Consider the following 11,090-nt stretch of genomic DNA (forward strand, 5'->3'; position numbering starts at 1 on the left):
GCCAAAAACGGCCAACTTTGGTGAATTATTGTAGCGCCCCCTACGGTTTAAATTGCACGAAATTTGCTGTGAATGTTCCAGGCTCCCTTCTGCACATATCCTGACAGTCTGTTATTTTTTTTTCCCAATAGTGTTGAAGTTATGAGCATTACAAAACAGGACACGCCCCTAAAATGTTCGCTGGGCCATAGATCCTTACCACAATGATATATTTGAAAAAGGATGATAGATCTTAGATGATGTAGCTTCCATAATCATTATCTCCAATAGGTTTGGTTTGAATTGGACCCCGTATGTCGGAGCAAACGCCTCTGATGTGTTTTCACCAAAAAAAATATGGTGGAAAATTTAAGTAGGCGGAGCTTAGGGTACTGAGAGGCTTTTTTGTAGAGCAGGTCCAAGTGGACTTGTGAAAAAAAGCTAGTCATTTGAACATACTGGGTGAGGGGCGTCGCCGGTCAAATTTACAGGTGGCGCTAGAGAGCAATTTTTTAAAGCCGAATTTCGACGTCGTTGTCATCTGGCTATTTTCACCAAGCCTGACAAGCTTGCCAAATTTGGTGAGTTTTGGGATATGATACATACCCCCAATATGCGCCCAATGTTCAAAAATAAGAAGCGGAATAAGAATTAAAGCTGCAAGCAGCGTCGAACGGGTCCTCTCCCTGCTTCGCACGTCGGGGGTGCTGGCCGGACGCCGGCCCCCTCGGCCGAGCGCACGCATGGCGTTGGCGTTGACCGTTAAATCACGCGACACTGATTTTACTTTGCTAGTCGGTGGCGCTTTGACTCCGAGTGAAAAAAGGCTTGTTGATATCCTCAGGCCTTGAATTCTACGAAGCATGAGAAGTTTGGAGCAGATTTGAGCGAGTCCAGGGTTGCCAGCAGGGGCGCTGTGACAATTTGAACATATACATGCATCACGTGTATCCATGTGAAGTCTAGACCTTGTCATGTAAATTAAATGTGAATGTGATTCAACGTGGCGCTACGAGCTCCACAGGGAAGCATCATCGAGGTCTTAGGTCTATTCTGGTATATTTTGAGAGCGATCTGAATAATCTGCGAGGAGCAGTGTATAAAAGTAAAAAACATGTAACTTCCTAGTGCCACTAGTTGGCGCCAAGTCCAGAAAAAAAAATTAGCATATGGATGTCTTCAGGGTCATTATGTCATGATGTATGAGAAATATGGAGCAGATTCCATTATGTATGGCTGAGTTACAACAACGTCAATTTTCATGGCGAATGGCGTTTCTTTCCGCAAAAAAAATTAGCATATGGAAAAATTAGCATATGGATGTCTTCAGGGTCATTATGTCATGATGTATGAGAAATATGGAGCAGATTCCATTATGTATGGCTGAGTTACAACGTCAATTTTCATGGCGAATGGCGTTTCTTTCCAGAAAAAAAATTAGCATATGGAAAAATTAGCATATGGATGTCTTCAGGGTCATTATGTCATGATGTATGAGAAATATGGAGCAGATTCCATTATGTATGGCTGAGTTACAACTACGTCAATTTTCATGGCGAATGGCGTTTCTTTGCCGGTCCGGCAAACGCACATAGTTTAATATTTTTGAAATCTTTCAAAGATTTTTCAAGACAAAGGTCTCAAGACCATACTGGCCAAGTTTTGAATGAATCGGGTGTAAGCTCTAGGAGGAGTTAACTGTTTTACAACCCCTAAAAACATGAAAAAAGGCCAAAAAGGCATATTTTGAGGGATTGATTATAGCGCCCCCTAATGTTCAAACGTTATGAAAAATGTAAGGTAGGTTAAAGGTGTCCTTGTGGACATAGGCTACCAATTTGGTGAGGATAGTCCAAGTGATTTGGAAGTTAGGTGTCTTTACAAATAAGGCCACACCCCTTGGATGTTCATTGGTCCATATCTTCGGAACGCAATGACATATTAACTATCTTTCGAAGATTTATGATGGCATTGAATCAATAATGAACCACAACAAGTTGTGTATGATTCGGACGAAGCGTTTAGGAGAAGTTGGAAAAAAAGTTTTTAAAGAAATTCAAAATGGCGGAAAATCTAAGTAGGCGGAGCTTAGGGGTCAGAGGCTTTTTTGTAGAGCTGGTCAATTCTGACCTCTGGACCAAATCTCAAGTCAATCGGTCATCGGGGGAAGAAAACTACTAAAGAAAGTTTGTAGGGGGCGCTATAGAGCCATTTCTTTATGTACTAATACGAAAACTCAATAATATGAAAATTTTCACCAGTCTGCTTCTGCATGTGGAATTTAAGTCTGCTGGGCGCGCAGGTGCGGACAGTCGACGTTTCTTGCGGACCGAGAATAATAATAATCCTTTGAAAAACAATAGGTTCCTCTACGACGAAGTCGACGAGGACCCTAATTAAAGCTGCAAGCAGCGTCGAACGGGTCCTCGCTCACCCACGCCGGTCGGGGAGCGCCGAGACCCGGCGCCGAGGACCCGGGCGCCGGTCGGACTCGACTCGGGCCGCGACTTGTAACGAGCGCGACAAGTTTGGGGCGGATTCGACAAAAGTCCAGTTCAGCCACTAGGTGGCGCTTTAACTACGTGAACATATTCATGCGTCGTGTATCCCGACGTGAAGTATAGACCATGTCATGTAAATTCGATGTAAAATGCATAAATGCTTGTCGTCTTGAGTTGTGCACTGACGTCTCAATTCAATTCAGTTTATTTGTATAGCCCATTTTCACAATTTACAAATTTGTCTCGGAGTGCATTACAATCTGGACACATAGACATCCCTGACCTTTGACCTCACATCGGATCAGGAAAACAGAGGAGTACTCACAATCTGACCCCGACCTCTCAAGGCATCACGTGTATGATTAGTTGGGCACAGTGCATCATCCAATCTCCATTTCAACCAAGCTGCTGAAGCAGACTGGTGTTAGCGGCTTGTAACGGTTCTTCAGCGTCATCTGGAAAACAAAATTGCAGAAACAATAATGGTGTCAATTGGTCTCTTCAAAAAGCAAATACTGGTATGATTCATAAACTTCAAAGCACAATAACATAACAAACCTGCGGCTGGACAATCCTCCTTAGTGCCACGTCCTATAAAGAAACAGAATAAACAAGAAAGTAACGGATTTGCTTTAAATAAAATTCAAATATTGTCATAATATTAATAATATTTATTTATCGCTAACTTTAAATTGAATTCATTCGAAATCAGCATGGTGATATCTCATGAAAATAATTCTGGGCCTAGCTGAGGTCACCAATAACAAGACTGCAGTGTAATTTTTTTAAAGAAAGTTACAGATTTGCTAAAAAAAAAATTCAAATATTTTCATAATATTAATAATTAATACTGCGCACCATTACGATGACTGTGCAGTGGATGCACTGCTCTGGAGGAGGTCGGGCAGTCTTGGTCCTGTGCTGGTCCCAGTCCACAGGAACTGGGGGCAACCATGCTCATTATACTGCAGTCCAAACATCTCCATAGTGTCTGCAATAGAGATGAACAGCAGGACACCGGAGGTTAGTACAGCAATCAACATCTGATGTGTGTCTATGTGCAGTGATTTTGATGAGCACACTTTACATCTCAATGTCAGATCCTTCTAGTCAGAATATGATTATACTATGTAATTAAAAACTTCATCACACTCTGGTTCTAACATTGCTGATGAAAGTATACAGATCTCGTAAACAATATACAGGTTAATAACACCAAATGGTATTAATATTCTTAAAGAGTAGGTAAATAATATTTACCATATACTCATTAGAATTCTGAATTAAAATAAATGGCTCAAGAAGAAGTAATAAACTTAAGCATCACTCCTAGTTTTAATAAGCTGCTGGTAGTTTAATCTCTAATAACACTTCATGTATGAATTGAGTATATGTTGTATGACAGCCGTAATATGCAAAGTAAACAGTAATTATTCTTTCAAATGGATGTGGAGCAGTTAAATAGCTACATGAATATTAACTGCATGCATCTTCAAGCTTCATCAGAACACATTTATAACGTGGACGTGAATTCAAAGACACATCGTGACTCTGTTCAGAGTTTACCGTTCTTTCACTGCGGTTATGTAACGTAATATCCACAGTATTTATGTGTTCATGCCGACTGGCGAACAGGAGAAACCATTATATATTTGAATGGAGGGTCGCATTAGCATGGAGCTCCTCGTGTAGCATAGCATTGAGTAACCTGTGACAATCACACACGGAGAAAGAGCACCGGATAAACACGGTGGATTTTACAGCGGTCATGTGAACAAGAGACTGCCATGACTAATTATCGTTGGATTGTAGTTCATTGTAATACATTTAAAATGCTTACCGTCTCAGACGGAGCAGACTGCAGACCAGGCCGGCAAAGCTGCAGTGTGATACTTCTTCTGCTCTAAACAGCGGTTTGCATCAATATATTTGGTGCATTACCGCCACCTGCTGGCCTGGAGTATCAGCCGGCGTCAGCACGCTGTGTTATTGTTCGTCTGCTTCTTGATGTATAAAAGCGAGTTGCATCCATATATTTGGTGCATTACCGCCACCTGCTGGCCTGGAGTATGAAACGCAGGTGAATACCTGTATGTGGAAATGAGATGAGCTTTGCACAAACATAGTGAAACAGAAATCAATATTGGCGACATCCGGTACAGTTTAGAGCATGGTGCCAAGAGACTTTTCTTTCCGTCTACTTGTGTTACATATACCTACCCAGCGTTATACATGTAGGTCAAACGTAGCACCGGGGCTGCCTAATGGGGCTGCCTAATTGAATATTGTAGGTGGCGCTATGGAGCAAATTACCATTTTTGAAGAATAAAATCCTATCTGGTAACTACATCTTTGATTCTTAATATGTTTGCCAAGGGTATTTTCACAGGGAGCATGTTTAGTCCCCCAAAGCCCCTTCGTTGTTTGATGCGAAGAATGGGTTGGCACGGCAATAGTGTAACAGCGAGCGTAAAATGCTTTGTGGGCTGACATCATGACAATGTTTGGATTGTGTGTTACAAATTTGAAGCCGATCTGATTGACCGACTAAGAGAAGCAAGCCTATCGTGAAAGTGAATAAATTATGGTTATTTTACTTCTCAATAGGTGATCAATAGGTGTTCCTGGAAGAAATGTGCTTGTTTCTTCGTGTGAATGTGTTCAGGCCTTGACTGGCATCACACATGATTTTTGCGTTAGTATTGGATGAGTTTAAGCAATAGTTTTAACATAAAGAAATCACAGAAAGTAAAAATTATTGGCAGTAAAAACGAAAATTTCCTACCGACGAAAAGTCCGTTTTTTTCACAGTGTTCATTATTCAAGTCTTGAGATTCTATAAAACTGATTTTAGCCGATTCTGTTGGCGTTTTGTGGGAGAAATAATCGATGGGGAAAAGTGGAAAAGGGCCAAATCAAGCAAAAACGCAAAAACGCCAAAACGGCCAACTTTGGTGAATTATTGTAGCGCCCCTACGGTTTAACTTGCACGAAATTTGCTGTGAATGTTCCAGGCTCCCTTCTGCACATATCCTGAAAGTCTGTTAATTTTTCTCCCAATAGTGTTGAAGTTATGAGCATTACAAAACAGGACACGCCCTAAAATGTTCGCTGGGCCATAGATCCTTACCAGAATGATATATTTGAAATAAGATGATAGATCTTAGATGATATAGCTTCCATGATCATTATCTCCAATAGGTTTGGTTTGAATTGGACCCCGTATGTCGGAGCAAACGCCTCTGATGTGTTTTCACCAAAAAAAATATGGTGGAAAATTTAAGTAGGCGGAGCTTAGGGTACTGAGAGGCTTTTTTGTAGAGCAGGTCCAAGTGGACTTGTGAAAAAAAAAGCTAGTCATTTGAACATACTGGGTGAGGGGCGTCGCCGGTCAAATTTACAGGTGGCGCTAGAGAGCAATTTTTGAAAGCCGAATTTCGACGTCGTTGTCATCTGGCTATTTTCACCAAGCCTGACAAGCTTGCCAAATTTGGTGAGTTTTGGGATATGATACATACCCCCAATATGCGCCCAATGTTCAAAAATAAAAAAGTGGAATAAGAATAATAATTAAAGCTGCAAGCAGCGTCGAACGGGTCCTCGCTCACCCGCGCCGGTCGGGGGAGCCGGCGCCGAGGACCCGGGCGCGCCGGTCGGACTCGACTCGGGCCGCGACTTGTAACGAGCGCGACAAGTTTGGGGCGGATTCGACAAAAGTCCAGTTCAGCCACTAGGTGGCGCTTTAACTACGTGAACATATTCATGCGTCGTGTATCCCGACGTGAAGTATAGACCGCGTCATGTAAATTCGATGTAAAATGCATAAATGCTTGTCGTCTTGAGTTGTGCACTGACGTCTCAATTCAATTCAGTTTATTTGTATAGCCCATTTTCACAATTTACAAATTTGTCTCGGAGTGCATTACAATCTGGACACAGACATCCCTGACCTTTGACCTCACATCGGATCAGGAAAACAGAGGAGTACTCACAATCTGACCCCGACCTCTCAAGGCATCACGTGTATGATTAGTTGGGCACAGTGCATCATCCAATCTCCATTTCAACCAAGCTGCTGAAGCAGACTGGTGTTAGCGGCTTGTAACGGTTCTTCAGCGTCATCTGGAAAACAAAATTGCAGAAACAATAATGGTGTCAATTGGTCTCTTCAAAAGCAAATACTGGTATGATTCATAAACTTCAAAGCACAATAACATAACAAACCTGCGGCTGGACAATCCTCCTTAGTGCCACGTCCTATAAAGAAACAGAATAAACAAGAAAGTAACGGATTTGCTTTAAATAAAATTCAAATATTGTCATAATATTAATAATATTTATTTTCGCTAACTTTAAATTGAATTCATTCGAAATCCGCATGGTGATATCTCATGAAAATAATTCTGGGCCTAGCTGAGGTCACCAATAACAAGACTGCAGTGTAATTTTTTTAAAGAAAGTTACAGATTTGCTAAAAAAAAAATTCAAATATTTTCATAATATTAATAATTAATACTGCGCACCATTACGATGACTGTGCAGTGGATGCACTGCTCTGGAGGAGGTCGGGCAGTCTTGGTCCTGTGCTGGTCCCAGTCCACAGGAACTGGGGGCAACCATGCTCATTATACTGCAGTCCAAACATCTCCATAGTGTCTGCAATAGAGAGATGAACAGCAGGACACCGGAGGTTAGTACAGCAATCAACATCTGATGTGTGTCTATGTGCAGTGATTTTGATGAGCACACTTTACATCTCAATGTCAGATCCTTCTAGTCAGAATATGATTATACTATGTAATTAAAAACTTCATCACACTCTGGTTCTAACATTGCTGATGAAAGTATACAGATCTCGTAAACAATATACAGGTTAATAACACCAAATGGTATTAATATTCTTAAAGAGTAGGTAAATAATATTTACCATATACTCATTAGAATTCTGAATTAAAATAAATGGCTCAAGAAGAAGTAATAAACTTAAGCATCACTCCTAGTTTTAATAAGCTGCTGGTAGTTTAATCTCTAATAACACTTCATGTATGAATTGAGTATATGTTGTATGACAGCCGTAATATGCAAAGTAAACAGTAATTATTCTTTCAAATGGATGTGGAGCAGTTAAATAGCTACATGAATATTAACTGCATGCATCTTCAAGCTTCATCAGAACACATTTATAACGTGACGTGAATTCAAAGACACACCGTGACTCTGTTCAGAGTTTACCGTTCTTTCACTGCGGTTATGTAACGTAATATCCACAGTATTTATGTGTTCATGCCGACTGGCGAACAGGAGAAACCATTATATATTTGAATGGAGGGTCGCATTAGCATGGAGCTCCTCGTGTAGCATAGCATTGAGTAACCTGTGACAATCACACACGGAGAAAGAGCACCGGATAAACACGGTGGATTTTACAGCGGTCATGTGAACAAGAGACTGCCATGACTAATTATCGTTGGATTGTAGTTCATTGTAATACATTTAAAATTCTTACCGTCTCAGACGGAGCAGACTGCAGACCAGGCCGGCAAAGCTGCAGTGTGATACTTCTTCTGCTCTAAACAGCGGTTTGCATCAATATATTTGGTGCATTACCGCCACCTGCTGGCCTGGAGTATCAGCCGGCGTCAGCACGCTGTGTTATTGTTCGTCTGCTTCTTGATGTATAAAAGCGAGTTGCATCCATATATTTGGTGCATTACCGCCACCTGCTGGCCTGGAGTATGAAACGCAGGTGAATACCTGTATGTGGAAATGAGATGAGCTTTGCACAAACATAGTGAAACAGAAATCAATATTGGCGACATCCGGTACAGTTTAGAGCATGGTGCCAAGAGACTTTTCTTTCCGTCTACTTGTGTTACATATACCTACCCAGCGTTATACATGTAGGTCAAACGTAGCACCGGGGCTGCCTAATGGGGCTGCCTAATTGAATATTGTAGGTGGCGCTATGGAGCAAATTACCATTTTTGAAGAATAAAATCCTATCTGGTAACTACATCTTTGATTCTTAATATGTTTGCCAAGGGTATTTTCACAGGGAGCATGTTTAGTCCCTCCAAAGCCCCTTCGTTGTTTGATGCGAAGAATGGGTTGGCACGGCAATAGTGTAACAGCGAACGTAAAATGCTTTGTGGGCTGACATCATGACAATGTTTGGATTGTGTGTTACAAATTTGAAGCCGATCTGATTGACCGACTAAGAGAAGCAAGCCTATCGTGAAAGTGAATAAATTATGGTTATTTTACTTCTCAATAGGTGATCAATAGGTGTTCCTGGAAGAAATGTGCTTGTTTCTTCGTGTGAATGTGTTCAGGCCTTGACTGGCATCACACATGATTTTTTGCGTTAGTATTGGATGAGTTTAAGTAATAGTTTTTAACATAAAGAAATCACAGAAAGTAAAAAATTATTGGCAGTAAAAAAACGAAAATTTCCTACCGACGAAAAGTCCGTTTTTTTTCACAGTGTTCATTATTCAAGTCTTGAGATTCTATAAAACTGATTTTTAGCCGATTCTGTTGGCGTTTTGTGGGAGAAATAATCGATGGGGAAAAAGTGGAAAAGGGCCAAATCAAGCAAAAAACGCCAAAAACGCCAAAACGGCCAACTTTGGTGAATTATTGTAGCGCCCCCTACGGTTTAAATTGCACGAAATTTGCTGTGAATGTTCCAGGCTCCCTTCTGCACATATCCTGAAAGTCTGTTATTTTTTTTCTCCCAATAGTGTTGAAGTTATGAGCATTACAAAACAGGACACGCCCCTAAAATGTTCGTTGGGCCATAGATCCTTACCACAATGATATATTTGGAAAAGGATGATAGATCTTAGATGATATAGCTTCCATGATCATTATCTCCAATAGGTTTGGTTTGAATTGGACCCCGTATGTCGGAGCAAACGCCTCTGATGTGTTTTTCACCAAAAAAATATGGTGGAAAATTTAAGTAGGCGGAGCTTAGGGTACTGAGAGGCTTTTTTGTAGAGCAGGTCCAAGTGGACTTGTGAAAAAAAAAGCTAGTCATTTGAACATACTGGGTGAGGGGCGTCGCCGGTCAAATTTACAGGTGGCGCTAGAGAGCAATTTTTGAAAGCCGAATTTCGAGGTCCATGTCATCTGGCTATTTTCACCAAGCCTGACAAGCTTGCCAAATTTGGTGAGTTTTGGGATATGATACATACCCCCAATATGCGCCCAATGTTCAAAAATAAAAAAGTGGAATAAGAATAATAATACCCCTAACAATTTCAATAGGTTCCTCTCGGTCAGACTTCGTCTGTCGCTCGGACCCTAATAATACCCCTAACAATTTCAATAGGTTCCTCTCGGTCAGACTTCGTCTGTCGCTCGGACCCTAATGAGAGTAAAACAGAGTGAGAGGCGTGCGCGAGAAGAAGAGATGGTGTGAAGGGAAGCAGGTGACGACGGCTGAGAAGGAACCCGACTCTGTGATGGCTTTCAAACTGGGCTGCTTCGTGAGTTCAGCGTCACTTCTTTTGAAGGGATGTCAAATCCTCCCATCTGGGCCCCAAACGCGCTCAGCGATCCTTCTTTAAGACTTCCTTCTGCTCGAGGAAAACACCCAGGACACCGTCGACTTCTTTCTGCATGTGCGCGTCTGTTGCGATCGTCAGACTTTATCCCTAAAGTCTTGGCCCGTCTACAGCACAGTGTATGCGTTTGTTTACTCGAGTCGGGCTTGTCCCTGGTTAAGCTTGCAGTATTAAATCCTCAGTTGATTTGGGGTGACCAAACGATCCTTTAAATACTTCAGTAGCGTCACATGTCTCAGGCCTCATCTTCCCCCAGGGATGCCGGACATAAACGCATGCATTATGCATGTCTCTGTATTTGAAAAGGACTCTTATTGTAGCAGGTGAGTGGAAGTGATGCACAGGAGAACGTAACGTTCAAACTGTGCAAACTTAAATGACTACAAACAGGGTTCTTACACATTTTTCCCAATGGATTTCCAGGACTTTTCCAGGACTTTAAACCAAATTTCCATGACCAAACTGAAATCTCGATATAAACATGAAAAATGTAGAAAATATTGCGTATTGAGAGCGTACGCCGGCTTATATTTTGAGCGTCTTTCTTTAAAAAACATTTTAATTATTTCAAACTCGGCGTAAATGAACATGTGATTACAACAAATTTCCATGACTTTTCCAAAACCTTTATGAGTTAAGTTTTTTCCATGACTTTTCCAGGCCTGGAAATGACCATTTTAATATTCCATGACTTTTCCAGGTTTTCCATGAGCGTACGAACCCTGTACAAAGCACAGAATTGCGAAGTGACATTTGTAGACGTCCATTGCGTTTAAGGAATTGGCATCCACTGCAGTACAAGCCACAGCCTCTTGTGCTTATACACGTGAATTGAAACAGATTTTCTTTACACCTTTAGTTATGGTCTGAATTTTTTTTTCATTATTAATTTTACAATTAATTTGCATTACTGATTAGTCTGTCAATTATTTTTTATTCAAGGAGCCCTTCAGAGTTACGTTTAGATTCAGTGTTTCCCCTAAATATCCCTGTGTGTGTCCTTGAGGCAGACAAACACGACTTCACTGCTTTTCTTCCC

General features: G+C 41.2%; 1 protein-coding gene and 1 long non-coding RNA gene across 4 annotated transcripts in view; both read right to left on the reverse strand.

Moving 5' to 3' along the window:
- Positions 1-11,090, reverse strand: part of ece2a (endothelin converting enzyme 2a) — a 42,921-nt gene that overhangs the window by 29,834 nt on the left and 1,997 nt on the right. The gene's annotated exons all lie outside the window — the stretch shown is intronic.
- Positions 2,670-8,472, reverse strand: LOC130198591 (uncharacterized). 3 transcript variants are annotated; one of them, XR_008832643.1, is made up of 8 exons: positions 7,987-8,472; positions 7,004-7,136; positions 6,705-6,737; positions 6,473-6,602; positions 4,321-4,568; positions 3,339-3,471; positions 3,039-3,071; positions 2,670-2,935 (listed from the first exon to the last, which is right to left on the reverse strand). It is a non-coding gene; the product is annotated as an uncharacterized LOC130198591 (long non-coding RNA). The 3 variants fall into 3 exon arrangements; XR_008832642.1 differs by having other exon boundaries at positions 4,321-4,542; positions 7,987-8,471; XR_008832644.1 differs by lacking the exon at positions 7,987-8,472 and adding an exon at positions 7,713-7,959 and having other exon boundaries at positions 4,321-4,542.

Source organism: Pseudoliparis swirei, chromosome 8, assembly GCF_029220125.1.
Source record: "Pseudoliparis swirei isolate HS2019 ecotype Mariana Trench chromosome 8, NWPU_hadal_v1, whole genome shotgun sequence".
Taxonomy (NCBI): domain Eukaryota; kingdom Metazoa; phylum Chordata; class Actinopteri; order Perciformes; family Liparidae; genus Pseudoliparis; species Pseudoliparis swirei.